Genomic DNA, 11,919 nt, shown 5'->3' with positions numbered 1-11,919 from the left:
GGGAATACCACTCGTGTTACTACACTGGCACAATGGTTTGAGCCTACTATCCTGCAATTGTGTTTTGGAATCATCTTTAGTATATTTTAGTTTTCTTAAGTTTCTTATAGTATTATGTAAAGAGTAAAATACTTGTAACAGTTTCAATACTTGATTTTAAACTTCCTTCTGAGTCAAACAGAAATAAATGTATACCATCAGCAAATTGACCTATATCAATAAAACTTCAACACAAGGTCTGTTAATTTTTTTCTTTGAGTAAACAGCTCTAGCAACTTTTATTTTGCTATTCTATTCATTCTGCCACATCAATTGTTAGGTTTGGCATTTCAATAGTGTAAGCTGTTCTTCATTTCTATATTATCTATATTATCCACATTATTGATAATAGGGGTGAAATATAATATTTCATGAACATTCCTTTCATTCATTTAATATCAATTTTTCTTTAGTTATTTCCCAATTCTATGTTACAAGACAACTGATTAAGTTATTTGTGTAATTTTCATTTTCAAGATAGTCAGAAGTAATTGGATATAGGGGGTTTTCATTTTACCGTTGGATTTTATGTAATACCTGTATTCCATGTATCTCATTTTCTTGTAGTTTTTCGCGATCAAGTCCATATTTTGAAAAACTTGATAACATACTTTCATTGACACTTTTGAAGTTTTCTGTACTTCAGTTTTAAAGTTCTGTAATTATTGTTTCCAATATTTTTTTTATATTTCTTTTAGAAAAAGGGAAAAAGAAATTGATTAACATATCATCAGTATCTAATATTATTTCTGAAAAGTCTTTTTCCATTTCAATTATCTTAGGTTTGGGATGATATAATTAATTCCTTGATAGATTAGAATTGTTTTTTCTTTAGTATTTCAACCTGGTTTATTGTTTAATGTCTCTATTTTAATAGTTTAATTGTTTCTATTACTTTATTTTTAGCTTCTGGATTGTTTTTACAGCTTTGTAATTTCCTAAATCAGTTAAGGGGTCAAAGACTAATTGAAATCCCCATTAATTACTATTGACTCATTCTTAAATTCTTGAAATAATTTAAGCCTGGTCACCATTCCTTCGCAACAAATGTATAGCAACGTGGAACAATATAAACGCAAATCTAATTTGAAATGTGAAAAGAGTTGGTAAAATACAGTATTTCTAACATTGAATGGCTAATGATACAGTTCACTCAATGGTAATAGATTTGATAGATTTATGAAAGCTTAACTTACCTGTTCATGTGGGCATTCAGTTGAGGGTGACCATCGCTTCTACTTTGAAATTTTCCCGAGTGTTGTTTCTATATCAGTGACTGTACTGAGACATTTGCTGTTCTTGAAGGAAACATCACACTATCTGATGAAGTTATTGTAAAATGGTTGGTTATATACCCAGAGGTCAGAATTTTTCTCACTATCAATTAATTCCAACAACCATCAGCTTGTTACCGGATAGACAAATGACACTGACACTGGGGATGGATACAGAAGGGAGGGGTGTCTTGGCATCTGGCACTGAGGGAGGTATGGGTACTAGCAGCTCAATGAAGAATGTGGTGGCATTTTAGGCAACTGATTGAGTGATTGAGAATGCATTTTAATTTTTGACAGTAACCTTGCAAGTATTTACAGCAAATACAGTTTTAGTTCCCATATGGTCCTCAGTTTGGTTAAGGCATGTCATGTATATATAGGATTTGCCACTAAAATTGTATACATACATTTCATTCCTCAACATCAATATACGGTTATACTTTTTTTAATGCAATCTTGAAATAAATAAACATGTAAGAGTGTTTTGTTTATTTCTATACCATGATGGGCTTGAGCGTATGGGAAAGGGCTGGACATTGAACAAGCTCTTGAGATGAATATATTGTTACATATGTTAATACCCCCAACTTTACAAAGTACATGATGTGTATGTAGCAAAGAAACCCTATGACACAAAACACATGCCCACCATTCAAATTTTACTTACCCTAACAAACAAAATGCTTTCCTTAGTTATGAATTATGAATGTTATGGAGATAAACCATAAGAAAGAGTCATGTTTCATTGTCCTTTTAATGATATCATTACATAGAGTCATATCTATGTTGTATTTCTTATATTTACTGCAAACAATTAATACTATGTAATATATACAGAAAACATCATGGTACAGATGCAATATTTAAATGTATAAATACAAACAAATCATTTAAAGAAATTATGAATATTAACAATCTGATGATATTATGCATAAAATGCCATTGGTTGCTTATGACCTGTGAACATCTGTATTGATTGATGTATTACCAACTTCCTTGGAAATGTGTATTTGTCTATTTCTAGACTTATTTCCAGAAGCCAAACTGGAGCAAGTTGAAACTCATAGTTTTGGGATTAATTGGTCTATTGAAGGCTCAAACAACTGAATACAGGCCAGCTACTGCTAGCACTGACTTGACACACTAGCCATAAACATGTCACAAGATGATTCCCTAATTACTACTGACTAGTTGTCTGTTCAGATCTCTTACTGCTCAGAAGATTGTTGATACTTGAATTCCAAGGAGGAACTGGCTCTATGAAGGGTGTGAGAACCTCAGTGTAAATTTAAGCAAGGTGATTAGCTCATATAGTTAATGTTGTAGCAGAAAAAAATAAATGATTTTACTTGAATTATTTGAATTCCTCTATGGGAATGAACACAAAAGAAGATTTAATAATATTTTATGAAATAATTTGTAAATCTGTAAAATTTGGATAACATTGTATATGACATGTTTATGTTTGAACTTTTGTAATGAATGTATTGAAAGTTTAAAGTTGAACCATAGGGCATAAAGTGAGAATTTTCATGAATATGTATACTAGGATAAATAAATAGAAGAATAACTGTGGTGTAAGCTCTCACATAGAAAAGTTTCAGTTTCAATGCAGAGAATTTTAGTTTTAAAATTTAAAAAAAAGGAACAGGAAAATATGTAATAAATGTTTGTTTAAATGATTTTTGTCAAGAACAAAGCATTGAAGAAAAATCATGAATGATATAGTTATATGTATGCAAAATAACTAATAACTGAAGATATTAAAGGTCATTATAAGATGTAAGTAATGCCTGTCATTTTCTCAACCTGTCAAACAATTAGAATGGAAAAAGAAACATAAAAGCAGGGGAATAGCTTTGAAGTATTCAACCCACTTGTCTGTAGCATATGTCCAAAGTTACAGATAACTATGAGTACTATGAACACTGACCTTTCACATTGATAATGTTGTGGCAAGCCTATGACGCAGCTTCCAAAAACAAAAACATCTTCAAGTAGTTGCTGGTAGCAGTATTTGACAAATTGTTATAACGAGCAACACTGTTTTGTACTGTGTGCTCAATTACAACAATTGCGCAAAATTCTGTTCAGAGTCTGACTGTGAAAAGAACATTCATATCATTCTTTTCAAGAAGTTACATGCATACAGTCTTTAAGCTGATATCTTCAAAACTTATGTACTAAGGGACAATGAGAATAACTGCCTTTCAAAGTAAGGCATGTTTTCTCATTGTCCCACATTTTATTGGACAATATGCCAATAGATAAATTACATAACAAGAAGAGCTTTCAAGTTGATCAGCTTACCATATTGCTGCCATACAGTCATGATTACTCTGTGCAGACAGAACTAAATGACAACACAATAATAATAATATTATCTTGAAGTAGCATACCGTTACACCTTCATCGTTTATGAACAAACAATTTACATTTTCTCAATGCTGATAGATATGATTATGATGCGAAGGTCATTGGCCAAGAAAAGAAGTTCCCCAACAGATCATCAGATACAGGCATATGGAAAGCTGTAGATATGGAGACCAACAACAGATCATCAGATACAGGCATATGGAAGGCTGTAGATATGGAGACCTGTTACATGTGATCCAACCAAAAAAAAAACATATTATAACCTCAGGAGTTAGGTTAAAGTAAGGGTATACTTTGACTAGTAGCTCAGATTCTCAAAAGGTTTTAGGGGTTCCAGAAACACATATATAGTATAGACTAACACCTAATCTCTGAAATGAACATATTTTACAGATGAAAACAGTTGTTAAATTATAATTATAAAAATATAATAAAAAGGAGAGACTCTTTCGGATATATTTGTTTCAGGGTCTGTATTGCAAACTAGACCCAGTCATCCAATGCATGCATTTAGCTGTGCAGAGTCGTGTCCATAAAACATGCCAGAATACTATGACTGTGTGTTCAAGTCACCGAATTGTCCAAAGTGGTTAACGTCTATGACTTGCATTGCATCATGTTCGGCATCCTTCTCCCATTAATCTGACATGCCATGATATGCCTGAAATACTGTTCAAAGTAATGTGTCACTAAATGAAGCAGATTATTTGTTTCTTGTTTGACACCACACTTGTCAATATTCCAGCTGCATGAGTGTGGCCTGTAAATAATCAAGTCTTGACCAAACAATCCAGGGATTCATACATGTGACATATAGTTATAATAAAGCTTAAAGTAAGATATATCAAAACAGTTGAGCAACAAGTGTAACATGTTTTACCACCTTTATTTTAAAAACCATCCCATCCATAAAGTTTGAATATTATCAAATATATCATTCTGTCAAGAAGTGGCACAACCTTTTTAAGATATATCAACTGTTGAATTTGCTTTTGTTTGAGGATAGTCGGTTCCATTACAATCTTGCTTTCAAGGCAAAAGGACAAGAATTTTTGTTTGAGAAGAAATTGACTTCCAGTATATTATTTGCTCACCGAAGGGTCCATGTTAGATGATGGTAGCATTTTTGTATTCTTTCCATGCCTCTGTTGTGTGTCCTTTAACCTCAACTTCTGGGAACCAGCAACCTGAAACTTTAGAAGGATGCCAAGCACCATGATAGTGTTAATAGTGTTAAAAATATTTAAGGCTCTTTTCACAGGTAGCATATAAGGCCAAATGGAATAAATTTTGACATGAAGTGCAGCAACAAAGTGATACATTGAAGTATCTACAAATATTCTCTGAAAGCATAGGTCTTGGATGTGACTTTATACTGTTTTTCTTAAAATATAAACAGGGAGATGGTAAGCTGGTATTCCTTGATAAGTTGTTTGTAAGGCAAACCAGGAGCATGCAGAGCCTTGTAGTTGTGCACCAGGACAGCCAGGCAGTTCATTCCCATGACAACTACTCCCAGTATGACTACACATGATTATGGACACCCATTACTTATAGTAATGCTACAATGGAATGACCTAAAATAGCAAAATGGTACATATGAAATAAGAAATTTCACAATAAGTAGTTTGACTCCTATTTGTTTAATGTACTTAATCTGTTGTGATTGCGATTGGCTTAGCAATTGCTTTTACTGGTTTCAGGATTAGAACTGATAGAAAAACTGGTTATTGGCCAGGAACGCCACATTTGAACAGCAGCTAGTGCTGCGAATGCAGAACACAGAGTTTTACTGTTGGTACCGCGAGTGTCACATCCATGGATTAGCTGTGAATGTGTACAGAAAGAGCTTAAGAAACTGAAGAGTTCTTGACTGTGTTTACAGTTACAATGACTCTGCTCACAATACAGATAGTTTTACAGATAAAGTGCTTGTTTCAGAACACATAAAATATTTGTTAAAATGTTTATAACCAGTCAAAACATATTAGGTATTATCACTCAAATTACCTCAACCATCAATGGCATAGTGCCTTTAAAATCTACAATAATGGGAATCTGAAGGTTCTTCTGCTGATAGTAAATAACATTTTGCACTTGTGAGCAGAACCTGAATGCAATGGGTCAATACTGTTAATTTTAAGAGATTTTTTACTATGTTATCACTCATATTGCCTCAACCAGAAGTGGGATAATGCCTTTTAAATCTACAATTAATGGAACCTTAAGATTTCTTCTCGGTTGATGATAGTAAATAACATTTCAATCCTTTGAACAAAGGTCTAAATGTAATGGGTCAATATTTCTAATTTTAAGAGATTTTTGACTATATTATGACACATATCAGCTTGACCAGAAGTGGGATAATGCCTTTAAAATCTACAATTAATGGAATCTTAAGATTTCTTCTCGGTTGAGGATAGTAAATATAAGTTTGCTCTTGTGGACAGAATCTTAATGTAATTGGTCAATATTTCTAATTTTAAGAGATTTTTGACTATATTATGACTCATATCAGCTTGACCAGAAGTGGGATAATGCCTTTAAAATCTACAATTAATGGAATCTTAAGATTTCTTATCGGTTGATGATAGTAAATAATATTTTGCTCTTGTGGACAGAATCTTAATGTAATTGGTCAATATTTCTAATTTTAAGAGATTTTTGACTATATTATGACTCATATCACCTAGACCAGAAGTGGGATAATGCCTTTAAAATCTACAATTAATGGAATCTTAAGATTTCTTCTCGGTTGATGATAGTGAATAACATATCAATCCTTTGAACAAAGGTCTAAATGTAATGTGTCAATATTTCTAATTTTAAGAGATTTTTGACTATATTATGACTCATATCAGCTTAATCAGAAGTGGGATAATGCCTTTAAAATCTACAATTAATGGAATCTTAAGATTTCTTAACGGTTGATGATAGTAAATAATATTTTGCTCTTGTGGACAGAATCTTAATGTAATGTGTCAATATTTCTAATTTTAAGAGATTTTTGACTATATTATGACACATATCAGCTTGACCAGAAGTGGGATAATGCCTTTAAAATCTACAATTAATGGAATCTAAAGATTTCTTATCGGTTGATGATAGTAAATAATATTTTGCACTTGTGGACAGAATCTTAATGTAATTGGTCAATATTTCTAATTTTAAGAGATTTTTGACTATATTATGACACATATCAGCTTGACCAGAAGTGGGATAATGCCTTTAAAATCTACAATTAATGGAATCTTAAGATTTCTTATCGGTTGATAATAGTAAATATAAGTTTGCTCTTGTGGACAGAATCTTAATGTAATTGGTCAATATTTCTAATTTTAAGAGATTTTTGACTATATTATGACACATATCAGCTTGACCAGAAGTGGGATAATGCCTTTAAAATCTACAATTAATGGAATCTTAAGATTTCTTCTCGGTTGATGATAGTAAATAATATTTTGCTCTTGTGGACAGAATCTTAATGTAATTGGTCAATATTTCTAATTTTAAGAGATTTTTGACTATTTTATGACTCATATCAGCTTGACCAGAAGTGGGATAATGCCTTTAAAATCTACAATTAATGGAATCTTAAGATTTCTTCTTGGTTGATGATAGTAAATAAAATTTCGCACTTGTGAGCAGAATCTTTATGTAATGGGTGTATTTTTCTAATTTTAAGAGATTTTTGACTATTTTATGACTCATATCAGCTTGACCAGAAGTGGGATAATGCCTTTAAAATCTACAATTAATGGAATCTTAAGATTTCTTCTCGGTTGATGATAGTAAATAATATTTCGCACTTGTGAGCAGAATCTTTATGTAATGGGTGAATTTTTCTAATTTTAAGAGATTTTTGACTATATTATGACTCATATCAGCTTGACCAGAAGTGGGATAATGCCTTTAAAATCTACAATTAATGGAATCTTAAGATTTCTTGTCGGTTGATGATAGTAAATAACATTTCAAACCTATGAACAAAGGTCTAAATGTAATGGGTCAGTATTTCTAATTTTAAGAATTTTTTGACTATATTATGACTCATATCACCTTGACCAGAAGTGGGATAATGCCTTTAAAATCTACAATTAATGGAATCTTAAGATTTCTTCTCGGTTAATGATAGTAAATAATATTTCACACTTGTGGACTGAGTCTTAAAGTAATAGGTCAATATTTCTAATTTTAAGAGATTTTTGACTATATTATGACTCATATCAGCTTAACCAGAAGTGGGATAATGCCTTTAAAATCTACAATTAATGGAATCTTAAGATTTCTTCTCGGTTGATGATAGTAAATAATATTTTGCACTTGTGGACAGAATCTTAATGTAATGGGTCAATAATAGTAATTTTAAGAGATTTTTGACTATATTATGACACATATCAGCTTGACCAGAAGTGGGATAATGCCTTTAAAATCTACAATTAATGGAATCTAAAGATTTCTTATCGGTTGAGGATAGTAAATAATATTTTGCTCTTGTGGACAGAATCTTAATGTAATTGGTCAATATTTCTAATTTTAAGAGATTTTTGACTATTTTATGACTCATATCACCTTGACCAGAAGTGGGATAATGCCTTTAAAATCTACAATTAATGGAATCTTAAGATTTCTTCTCGGTTGATGATAGTAAATAATATTTTGCACTTGTGGACAGAATCTTAATGTAATGTGTCAATATTTCTAATTTTAAGAGATTTTTGACTATTTTATGACTCATATCAGCTTGACCAGAAGTGGGATAATGCCTTTAAAATCTACAATTAATGGAATCTTAAGATTTCTTCTCGGTTGATGATAGTAAATAATATTTCGCACTTGTGAGCAGAATCTTTATGTAATGGGTGAATTTTTCTAATTTTAAGAGATTTTTGACTATATTATGACTCATATCAGCTTGACCAGAAGTGGGATAATGCCTTTAAAATCTACAATTAATGGAATCTTAAGATTTCTTGTCGGTTGATGATAGTAAATAACATTTCAAACCTATGAACAAAGGTCTAAATGTAATGGGTCAGTATTTCTAATTTTAAGAATTTTTTGACTATATTATGACTCATATCACCTTGACCAGAAGTGGGATAATGCCTTTAAAATCTACAATTAATGGAATCTTAAGATTTCTTCTTGGTTGATGATAGTAAATAACATTTCGCACTTGTGAGCAGAATCTTTATGTAATGGGTGAATTTTTCTAATTTTAAGAGATTTTTGACTATATTATGACTCATATCAGCTTGACCAGAAGTGGGATAATGCCTTTAAAATCTACAATTAATGGAATCTTAAGATTTCTTGTCGGTTGATGATAGTAAATAACATTTCAAACCTATGAACAAAGGTCTAAATGTAATGGGTCAGTATTTCTAATTTTAAGAATTTTTTGACTATATTATGACTCATATCACCTTGACCAGAAGTGGGATAATGCCTTTAAAATCTACAATTAATGGAATCTTAAGATTTCTTCTTGGTTGATGATAGTAAATAACATTTCGCACTTGTGAGCAGAATCTTTATGTAATGGGTGAATTTTTCTAATTTTAAGAGATTTTTGACTATATTATGACTCATATCAGCTTGACCAGAAGTGGGATAATGCCTTTAAAATCTACAATTAATGGAATCTTAAGATTTCTTCTTGGTTGATGATAGTAAATAACATTTCGCACTTGTGAGCAGAATCTTTATGTAATGGGTGAATTTTTCTAATTTTAAGAGATTTTTGACTATATTATGACTCATATCAGCTTGACCAGAAGTGGGATAATGCCTTTAAAATCTACAATTAATGGAATCTAAAGATTTCTTATCGGTTGAGGATAGTAACTAATATTTTGCTCTTGTGGACAGAATCTTAATGTAATGGGTCAATATTTCTAATTTTAAGAGATTTTTGACTATTTTATGACTCATATCACCTTGACCAGAAGTGGGATAATGCCTTTAAAATCTACAATTAATGGAATCTTAAGATTTCTTCTCGGTTGATGATAGTAAATAATATTTTGCACTTGTGGACAGAATCTTAATGTAATGGGTCAATAATAGTAATTTTTAGAGATTTTTGACTATATTATGACACATATCAGCTTGACCAGAAGTGGGATAATGCCTTTAAAATCTACAATTAATGGAATCTAAAGATTTCTTATCGGTTGAGGATAGTAAATAATATTTTGCTCTTGTGGACAGAATCTTAATGTAATGTGTCAATATTTCTAATTTTAAGAGATTTTTGACTATTTTATGACTCATATCACCTTGACCAGAAGTGGGATAATGCCTTTAAAATCTACAATTAATGGAATCTTAAGATTTCTTCTCGGTTGATGATAGTAAATAATATTTCGCACTTGTGAGCAGAATCTTTATGTAATGGGTGAATTTTTCTAATTTTAAGAGATTTTTGACTATATTATGACTCATATCAGCTTGACCAGAAGTGGGATAATGCCTTTAAAATCTACAATTAATGGAATCTTAAGATTTCTTGTCGGTTGATGATAGTAAATAACATTTCAAACCTATGAACAAAGGTCTAAATGTAATGGGTCAGTATTTCTAATTTTAAGAATTTTTTGACTATATTATGACTCATATCACCTTGACCAGAAGTGGGATAATGCCTTTAAAATCTACAATTAATGGAATCTTAAGATTTCTTCTTGGTTGATGATAGTAAATAACATTTCGCACTTGTGAGCAGAATCTTTATGTAATGGGTGAATTTTTCTAATTTTAAGAGATTTTTGACTATATTATGACTCATATCAGCTTGACCAGAAGTGGGATAATGCCTTTAAAATCTACAATTAATGGAATCTTAAGATTTCTTGTCGGTTGATGATAGTAAATAACATTTCAAACCTATGAACAAAGGTCTAAATGTAATGGGTCAGTATTTCTAATTTTAAGAATTTTTTGACTATATTATGACTCATATCACCTTGACCAGAAGTGGGATAATGCCTTTAAAATCTACAATTAATGGAATCTTAAGATTTCTTCTCAGTTGATGATAGTAAATAATATTTTGCTCTTGTGGACAAAATCTTAATGTAATGGGTCAATATTTCTAATTTTAAGAGATTTTTTACTATATTATAACTTGTATCAACGTGACAGATGTGGGATAATGCCTTTAAAATCTACAGGTAATGGAATCTTAAGATTTCTTCTCGGTTGATGATAGTAAATAGTATTTCACACTTGTGGACAGAATCTTAATGTAATGGGTCAATATTTCTAATATTAAGAGATTTTTGACTATTTTATGACTCATATCACCTTGACCAGAAGTGGGATAATGCCTTTAAAATCTACAATTAATGGAATCTTAAGATTTCTTGTCAGTTGATGATAGTAAATAATATTTTGCTCTTGTGGACAGAATCTTAATGTAATGGGTCAATATTTCTAATTTTAAGAGATTTTTTACTATATCATAACTTGTATCAACTTGACAGACGTGGGATAATACCTTTAAAATCTACAATTAATGGAATCTTAAGATTTCTTGTCGGTTGATGATAGTAAATAATATTTCACACTTGTGGACAGAATCTTAATGTAATGGGTCAATATTTCTAATTTTAAGAGATTTTTGACTATTTTATGACTCATATCACCTTGACCAGAAGTGGGATAATGCCTTTAAAATCTACAATTAATGGAATCTTAAGATTTCATGTCGGTTGATGATAGTAAATAACATTTCAAACCTATGAACAAAGGTCTTAATGTAATGGGTCAATATTTCTAATTTTAAGAGGTTTTTGACTATTTTATGACTCATATCACCTTGACCAGAAGTGGGATAATGCCTTTAAAATCTACAATTAATGGAATCTTAAGATTTCTTCTCGGTTGATGATAGTAAATAATATTTCACACTTATGAGCAGAATCTTAATGTAATGGGTCAATATTTCTAATTTTAAGAGATTTTTGACTATATTTTGACTCATATCACCTTGACCAGAAGTGGGATAATGCCTTTAAAATCTACAATTAATGGAATCTTAAGATTTCTTGTCGGTTGATGATAGTAAATAATATTTCAGACCTATGAACAAAAGTCTAAATGTAATGGGTCAATATTTCTAATTTTAAGAGATTTTTGACTATATCATGACTCGTATCACCTTGACCAGAAATGGGATAATGCCTTTAAAATCTACAATTAATGGAATCTTAAGATTTCT

The sequence above is a fragment of the Haliotis cracherodii genome, unplaced genomic scaffold (genome assembly GCF_022045235.1).
Source record: "Haliotis cracherodii isolate W230 unplaced genomic scaffold, xgHalCrac1.p SCAF_1, whole genome shotgun sequence".
Lineage (NCBI taxonomy): Eukaryota > Metazoa > Mollusca > Gastropoda > Lepetellida > Haliotidae > Haliotis > Haliotis cracherodii.
This window is presented reverse-complemented; position numbering follows the sequence as displayed.